The sequence below is a fragment of the Ranitomeya imitator genome, chromosome 6, assembly GCF_032444005.1.
Source record: "Ranitomeya imitator isolate aRanImi1 chromosome 6, aRanImi1.pri, whole genome shotgun sequence".
Taxonomy (NCBI): Eukaryota; Metazoa; Chordata; class Amphibia; order Anura; family Dendrobatidae; genus Ranitomeya; species Ranitomeya imitator.
Window position 1 is genome coordinate 227,288,755 of NC_091287.1, and position 9,010 is coordinate 227,297,764.

The window sequence follows — 9,010 nt, forward strand, 5'->3', positions numbered from 1 at the left end:
GGAGGTTCTTGGCCAAAATCTCCAGGTAGGCCGTGCTATCCATCTTCCCATGGATGTGGACCAGATGGCCAGGCCCCTTGGCTGAGAAACAGCCCCACAGCATGATGCTGCCACCACCATGCTTGACTGTAGGGATGGTATTCTTGGGGTCGTATGCAGTGCCATCCAGTCTCCAAACGTCACGTGTGTGGTTGGCACCAAAGATCTCGATCTTGGTCTCATCAGACCAGAGAACCTTGAACCAGTCAGTCTCAGAGTCCTCCAAGTGATCATGAGCAAACTGTAGACGAGCCTTGACATGACGCTTTGAAAGTAAAGGTACCTTACGGGCTTGTCTGGAACGGAGACCATTGCGGTGGAGTACGTTACTTATGGTATTGACTGAAACCAATGTCCCCACTGCCATGAGATCTTCCCGGAGCCCCTTCCTTGTTGTCCTTGGGTTAGCCTTGACTCTTCGGACAAGCCTGGTCTCGGCACGGGAGGAAACTTTCAAAGGCTGTCCAGGCCGTGGAAGGCTAACAGTAGTTCCATAAGCCTTCCACTTCCGGATGATGCTCCCAACAGTGGAGACAGGTAGGCCTAACTCCTTGGAAAGGGTTTTGTACCCCTTGCCAGCCTTGTGACCCTCCACGATCTTGTCTCTGATGGCCTTGGAATGCTCCTTTGTCTTTCCCATGTTGACCATGTATGAGTGCTGTTCACAAGTTTGGGGAGGGTCTTAAATAGTCAGAAAAGGCTGGAAAAAGAGATAATTAATCCAAACATGTGAAGCTCATTGTTCTTTGTGCCTGAACTACTTCTTAATACTTTAGGGGAACCAAACAGAATTCTGGTGGGTTGAGGGGTTGAATAATAAATGACCCTCTGAAAAGACTTTTCACAATTTAAAAAAAAAAAGAAATAACATTCTTTTTTGCTGCAGTGCATTTCACACTTCCAGGCTGATCTACAGTTCAAATGTCACAATGCCAAGTTAATTCCAAATGTGTAAACCTGCTAAATCTGCAGGGGGTTGAATACTACTTGTAGGCACTGTATATATATATATATATATATATATATATATACACAGTATATATGTTTTTTTTTTTTTTTTTAACACATGGATCCCTTGTATATCTTTATATGTCGGTTTTGCAAGCCTGCGATAAAAACACGCAGTACGGATGCCATACGGATTACATACGGAGGATGCCATGCACAAAATACGCTGACACACCCTGCCTACGGAGGAGCTACGGACCACTATTTTGGGGACTTTTCAGCGTATTCAGGCCATAATATACGGACTGTATTGTCTTACGCCGAGTGTGACTCCGGCCAAAGACATGAACAGTCTATAATTTTAAGGGTAGATTAATTTTAACATTGAGAGATAGAATATCAAAAATAAAATCCAGAAAATCACATTGTAAATCCGCATCAACTTATGTTTGGTAACAACTGCAGAACCCAAACCAAGAATAATATTACAATCTTCACCATCAATATCAGGAATATCATCATTCTACTTCTACCAAACTTCCTTATTATATGGCCATAGAAACTACTTGGTTTTGGAAGATTTGCATCCTGAGCCCAATGATCTTAAACAGACTTGGGCAAAGTGTGGCCCTTTGGCTGTCTCAGTCTGAGACCAAGACAGCTGAGAGAGAGGCTGGAAAACAGAGGTCCACGGGCATCGTGCTGCACAAGGAGAGGCTATGGGGGCCTCGCGCGGCACATCGGGAGGCTGTGTGGGGCTTGTGCTGTATATAGGGAGGCTGTGTGGGGCTCATGCAGTATATAGTGAGGCTGTGTGGGGCTCATGCTGTATATAGGGAGGCTGTGTGGGGCTCATGCAGTATATAGGGAGGCTGTGTGGGGCTCATGCAGTATATATATATAGGGAGACTGTGTGGGGCTCATACAGTGTATATAGGGAGACTGTGTGGGGCTCATGCAGTATATAGGGAGGCTGTGTGGGGCTCATGCAGTGTATATATACAGTTAGGGCCAGAAATATTTGGACAGTGACACAATTTTCGCGAGTTGGGCTCTGCATGCCACCACATTGGATTTGAAATGAAACCTCTACAACAGAATTCAAGTGCAGATTGTAACGTTTAATTTGAAGGGTTGAACAAAAATATCTGATAGAAAATGTAGGAATTGTACACATTTCTTTACAAACACTCCACATTTTAGGAGGTTAAAAGTAATTGGACAAATAAACATAACCCAAACAAAATATTTTTATTTTCAATATTTTGTTGCAAATCCTTTGGAGGCAATCACTGCCTTAAGTCTGGAACCCATGGACATCACCAAACGCTGGGTTTCCTCCTTCTTAATGCTTTGCCAGGCCTTTACAGCCGCAGCCTTCAGGTCTTGCTTGTTTGTGGGTCTTTCTGTCTTAAGTCTGGATTTGAGCAAGTGAAATGCATGCTCAATTGGGTTTAGATCTGGAGATTGACTTGGCCATTGCAGAATGTTCCACTTTTTGGCACTCATGAACTCCTGGGTAGCTTTGGCTGTATGCTTGGGGTCATTGTCCATCTGTACTATGAAGCGCCGTCCAATCAACTTTGCAGCATTTGGCTGAATCTGGGCTGAAAGTATATCCCGGTACACTTCAGAATTCATCCGGCTACTCTTGTCTGCTCTTATGTCATCAATAAACACAAGTGACCCAGTGCCATTGAAAGCCATGCATGCCCATGCCATCACGTTGCTTCCACCATGTTTTACAGAGGATGTGGTGTGCCTTGGATCATGTGCCGTTCCCTTTCTTCTCCAAACTTTTTTCTTCCTATCATTCTGGTACAGGTTGATCTTTGTCTCATCTGTCCATAGAATACTTTTCCAGAACTGAGCTGGCTTCTTGAGGTGTTTTTCTGCAAATTTAACTCTGGCCTGTCTATTTTTGTTATTGATGAATGGTTTGCATCTAGATGTGAACCCTTTGTATTTACTGTCATGGAGTTTTCTCTTTACTGTTGACTTAGAGACAGATACACCTACTTCACTGAGAGTGTTCTGGACTTCAGTTGATGTTGTGAACGGGTTCTTCTTCACCAAATTAAGTATGCGGCGATCATCCACCACTGTTGTCATCCGTGGACGCCCAGGCCTTTTTGAGTTCCCAAGCTCACCAGTCAATTCCTTTTTTCTCAGAATGTACCCAACTGTTGATTTTGCTACTCCAAGCATGTCTGCTATCTCTCTGATGGATTTTTTCTTTTTTTTCAGCCTCAGGATGTTCTGCTTCACCTCAATTGAGAGTTCCTTTGACCGCATGTTGTCTGCTCACAGCAACAGCTTCCAAATGCAAAACCACACACCTGGAATCCACCCCTGACCTTTTAACTACTTCATTGATTACAGGTTAACGAGGGAGACGCCTTCAGAGTTAATTGCAGCCCTTAGAGTCCATTGTCCAATTACTTTTGGTCCCTTGAAAAAGAGGACGCTATGCATTACAGAGCTATGATTCCTAAACCCTTTCTCCGATTTGGATGTGGAAACTATCATATTGCAGCTGGGAGTGTGCACTTTCAGCCCATATTATATATATAATTGTATTTCTGAACATGTTTTTGTAAACAGCTAAAATAACAAAACTTGTGTCACTGTCCAAATATTTCTGGCCCTAACTGTAGGGAGGCTGTGTGGGGCTCATGCAGTATATAGGGAGACCGTGTGGGGCTCATGCAGTATATAGTGAGGCTGTGTGGGGCTCATGCAGTGTATATAGGGAGGCTGTGTGGGGCTCATGCAGTGTATATAGGGAGGCTGTGTGGGGCTCATGCAGTATATATAGAGAGGATGTGTTGGGCTCATGCAGTCTATATAGGGAGGTAGTGTGTGGCTCATGAAGTATATGGGGAGGCTGTGTGTTAGGGTTCGAGTTCCCGCCTCTGCACAGGGGGAATCTCGGGCCATCTCCGCTGCGGTCTTCCATTCTTCTCCTGCTGCAGTGGAGTCTGCTCAGCAGAGACGTCGGTCCTAGCGTCTTGCTCAGTTCCACTCTGTACAAAGAGTGTACAAAGACTGCTGCTTTTCCTGCTTCTGCCATTGGAGTCAGTGTTGGGCAGCGGCGAGCAGATGCTTTTGGGGCTAAGTCCTGCTTTTCTCTTTCTGAGCATGCCCAGGGCAAGATCTCCCACTGGAGATCGAGGGTCACATGCTCAGGTACTGCAGCACATCCCATTGGTCCTCCAGGAAGGTCCTGAAAGTGCAAAACTTCGGTAGCAGCTTCCCATTGGTCCTTTATTGGAAGGTCCTGAACGTGCTGCAACTATATAAGCTGCGCATGACCGCACGGCCATGCGCTAGTATTGACTTGATATAATGTGTGTGTGTAGATGGATGTATGTCGATGGATGAAAGCTCCTAAATCATTCCCATTCCTAGTGTTGTTTGACTGTTCGCGAATGATAGAAGCTATCTAGCGCCCTACTAAGCCATCAGCACGAAACACACATTACAGCGTCTAGTTGCTGTGACCGCCAGTGCGGCGCCGTGCGCTTTCTCAGCGCTTTCCTGACCCAAGCCTGGGTGGTTAGTGGCGTCCGCCAGTGCGGCACCGCACGCACTCACGTGCATCTTTATTACATTTATTTATGTCATTCTGACACCCCAGTAGCGGTGTCGAGCGCATGAGGTTTTTATGAACTCTATTCCTGTGTCTTAGGATTGAGTTCTGAGACTCCTTGCTGCGCTCTTGGTGAGGTACTGCGGCCCTGTGATGCAACAGGGTTCGCTTCCTTCACACAGGGTGAAGTAAACCCGTGTGTGTATTCACATTGTACCGCCATATAGTGCCGCCGTTTGCTAGCAGCAGGTTCTCCTGCACGATGGACCCCAGGCTGCGAACGCACCAATAACAATAAAACATCTATATTTACTTGGTGCGTTCCGCTAGCCTTAACACTGTGTGGGGCTCATGCAGTATATATAGGGAGGCTGTGTGGGACTCATGCAGTATATATAGGGAGGCTGTGTGGGGCTCATGCAATATATATAGGGAGGCTGTGGGGCTCATGCTGTATTTAGGGAGGCTGTGTGGGGCTCATGCAGTGTATATAGGGAGGCTGTGTGGGGCTCATGCTGTATATAGGGAGGCTGTGTGGGGCTCTTTCAGTATATAGGGATGCTGTGTGGGGCTCATGCAGTATATATAGGGAGGCTGTGTGGGGCTCATGCAGTGTATATAGGCAGGCTGTGTGGTGCTCATGCAGTATATAGGGAGGCTGTGTGGGACTCGTGCAGTATATAGGGAGGCAGGGGCTTATGCAGTATATCGGGAGGCTGTGTGGGGTTCATTCAGTATATGGGTATGTCTTGCCCAAGGGTCCTGGTCGTCACAGTGGTATTGCTTTCCTCTCGAGGAGAGTGATGCTACGTTTGGAGGCAATGAAGGAGAACTCAGGTAACACAATGCATGCAACATGTTCACACTCCAGACCAGAAGGGGGAGCTCTAAGCCTGTTTAAGGTGAACTCCCCTATAAGAACATCCTGATCTGGAAGGAAAGGGTTCAGTTCCTGTCAGGGAGACAGAGGGAAAGGAAGCAGAGGAGCCGTGTAGCCAGAAGTGCTGCAGCTCCTGGGAGGAGACATTCAGAAGGCAGAACTGTATTGCAGTGAGCGTGCAAGGAAGTCAGAGCAAAGGAGAAGACACCAGAAGGGGACCAGCCCTGCACATGCTGCCTCCTTCTGAGGCGCAGAATCCCGGTAGCTGGCACACCGAGGGAGTAAGGACCTTTATGCTTAACTTCAGAGACCGGCAGGACAGCTAATTGCAGGTTACCTGTCCGCACCTGCACCCAGGAGGCACGGTGGCACCCCTCAGTGGCCGGGGCGTGCTAGAGTCCCTACAAATAGCCTCAAGCCACCAGTCATACGGGTATTGTCCTAACCGACCATCGGGGACAGAGAAACACTACATCTGTGAGACCCTTATGTGAAGCCATAGGCAGTAAGGTACTACATCACTACAGCGCAAGGGAAGGCTACTGATTTCCACCAGGACAAGGGGACTCTGGACTTGCCTCCAAATCGGCTGGACCCTGCCTGCCCTGTGATCTTGTGCCCTGGACTGTGGATGCTGAAGTCTTCAGTAAAGGTAAAGAGACTGCAACCTTGTGTCCTCGTTCTTCTCTGCGCCATTCACCATCTACTCACCGGGAAACCCTGGGGACATACTTCACCTATGAGAAGGTATACCATCTAGCTGCCATAACATCACCCCAGCGGACCCTTTAAAGCAGCGTCGGTCATCCTGACCGAATACCAGAGGTGGCGTCGCGAACACAAACTTTATCCCTTTAAAGACCTTTCCCTTTTACACGGACATCCCAGGGCCACGGACCGAGTCAGCCACCGTGACATCCCGCTGTGAACCGCAGTACCCGGTACTGAGTACCCCGTTGCCCTGACGGGGCGATCCAGGGAGGCTGTGTGGGGCTCATGCAGTATATAGGGAGGCTGTGTGGGGCTCATGCAGTATATAGGGAGGCTGTGTGGGGCTCATGCTTTATATAGGGAGGCTGTGTGGGGCTCATGCAGTACATAGGGAGGCTGTGTGGGGCTCATGAAGTATATAGGGAGGCTGTGTGGGGCTCATGCAGTATATATAGGAAGGCTGTGTGGGGCTCATGCAGTATATGGGTAGGCTGTGTGGGGCTCATGCTGTATATAGGGAGGCTGTGTGGGGCTCATGCAGTACATAGGGAGGCTGTGTGGGGCTCATGAAGTATATAGGGAGGCTGTGTGGGGCTCATGCAGTGTATATAGGGAGGCTGTGTGGGGCTCATGAAGTATATAGACAGGCTGTGTGGGGCTCATGCAGTGTATATAGGGAGGCTGTGTGGGGCTCATGCAGTGTATATAGGGAGGCTGTGTGGGGCTCATGCTGTATATAGGGAGGCTGTGGGGCTCATGCAGTATATATAGGGAGGCTGTGTGGGGCTCATGCAGTGTATATAGGGAGGCAGTGTGGGGCTCATGCAGTATATGGGGAGGCTGTGTGCGGCTCATGCTGTGTATATAGGGAGGCAGTGTGGGGCTCTTGCAGTATATGGGGAGGCTGTGTGCGGCTCATGCTGTATATATAGGGAGGCTGTGTGGGGCTCATGCAGTATATAGCGAGGCTGTGTGGGGCTCATGCAGTACATGGGGAGGCTGTGTGGGGCTCATGCAGTATATGGGGAGGCTGTGTGCGGCTCATGCTGTGTATATAGGGAGGCTGTGTGGGGCTCATGCAGTATATAGCGAGGCTGTGTGGGGCTCATGCAGTACATGGGGAGGCTGTGTGGGGCTCATGCAGTATATGGGGAGGCTGTGTGCGGCTCATGCTGTGTATATAGGGAGGCTGTGTGGGGCTCATGCAGTATATAGGGAGGCTGTGTGGGGCTCATGCAGTATATAGGGAGGCTGTGTGGGGCTCATGCAGTATATGGGGAGGCTGTGTGCGGCTCATGCTGTGTATATGGGGAGGCTGTGTGCGGCTCATGCTGTGTATATAGGGAGGCTGTGTGGGGCTCATGCAGTATATGGGGAGGCTGTGTGGGGCTCATGCAGTATATGGGGAGGCTGTGTGGGGCTCATGCTTTATATAGGGAGGCTGTGTGGGGCTCATGCAGTATATATAGGGAGGCTGCGCGGGGCTCATGCAGTATTTATAGGAAGGCTGTGTGGGGCTCATGCAGTATATGGGGAGGCTGTGTGCGGCTCATGTTGTGTATATAGGGAGGCAGTGTGGGGCTCATGCAGTATATAGGGAGGCAGTGTGGGGCTCATGCAGTATATAAGGAGGCTGTGTGGGGCTCATGCAGTGTATATAGGGAGGCTGTGGGGCTCATGCAGTATATATAGGGAGGCTGCGTGGGGCTCATGCAGTATATATAGGGAGGCTGTGTGGGGCTCATGCTTTATATAGGGAGGCTGTGTGGGGCTCATGCAGTGTATATAGGGAGGCTGTGTGGGGCTCAAGCAGTGTATATAGGGAGGCTGTGTGGGGCTCATGCAGTATATAGGGAGGCTGTGTGGGGCTCATGCAGTATATAGGGAGGCTGTGTGGGGCTCATGCAGTATACAGGGAGGCTGTGTGGGCCTCATGCAGTATATATAGGGAGGCTGTGTGGGGCTCATGCAGTATATATAGGAAGGCTTTGTGGGGCTCATGCAGTATATGGGTAGGCTGTGTGGGGCTCATGCTGTATATAGGGAGGCTGTGTGGGGCTCATGCAGTATATAGGGAGGCTGTGTGGGGCTCATGCTGTATATAGGGAGGCTGTGGGGCTCATGCAGTATATATAGGGAGGCTGTGTGGGACTCATGCAGTGTATATAGGGAGGCAGTGTGGGGCTCATGCAGTATATAGGGAGGCTGTGTGGGGCTCATGCAGTATATGGGGAGGCTGTGTGCGGCTCATGCTGTATATAGTGAGGCTGTGTGGGGCTCATGCAGTACATAGGGAGGCTGTGTGGGGCTCATGCTTTATATAGGGAGGCTGTGTGGGGCTCATGCAGTATATGGGGAGGCTGTGTGCGGCTCATGCTGTATATAGTGAGGCTGTGTGGGGTCATGCAGCGTATATATAGGGAGGCTGTGTGGAGCTCATCAACTGTATATAGGGAGGCTGTGTGGGGTCATGCAGTATATAGGGAGGCTGTGTGGGGCTAATGCAGTATATATAGGGAGGCTGTGTGGGGCTCATGCAGTATATATAGGGAGACTGTGTGGGGCTCATGCAGTATGTAGGGAGCCTGTATAGGGCTCATGCAGTATATGGGGAGGCTGTGTGGGGTCATGCAGTATATAGGGAGGCTGTGTGGGGCTCATGCAGTATGTAGGGAGCCTGTATGGGGCTCATGCTGTATATAGGGAGGCTGTGTGGGGCTCATGCAGTATATGGGGAGGCTGTGTGGGGCTCATGCTGTATATAGGGAGGCTGTGTGGGGATCATGCTGTATATAGGGAGGCTGTGTGGGGCTCATGCTGTATATAGGGAGGCTGTGTGG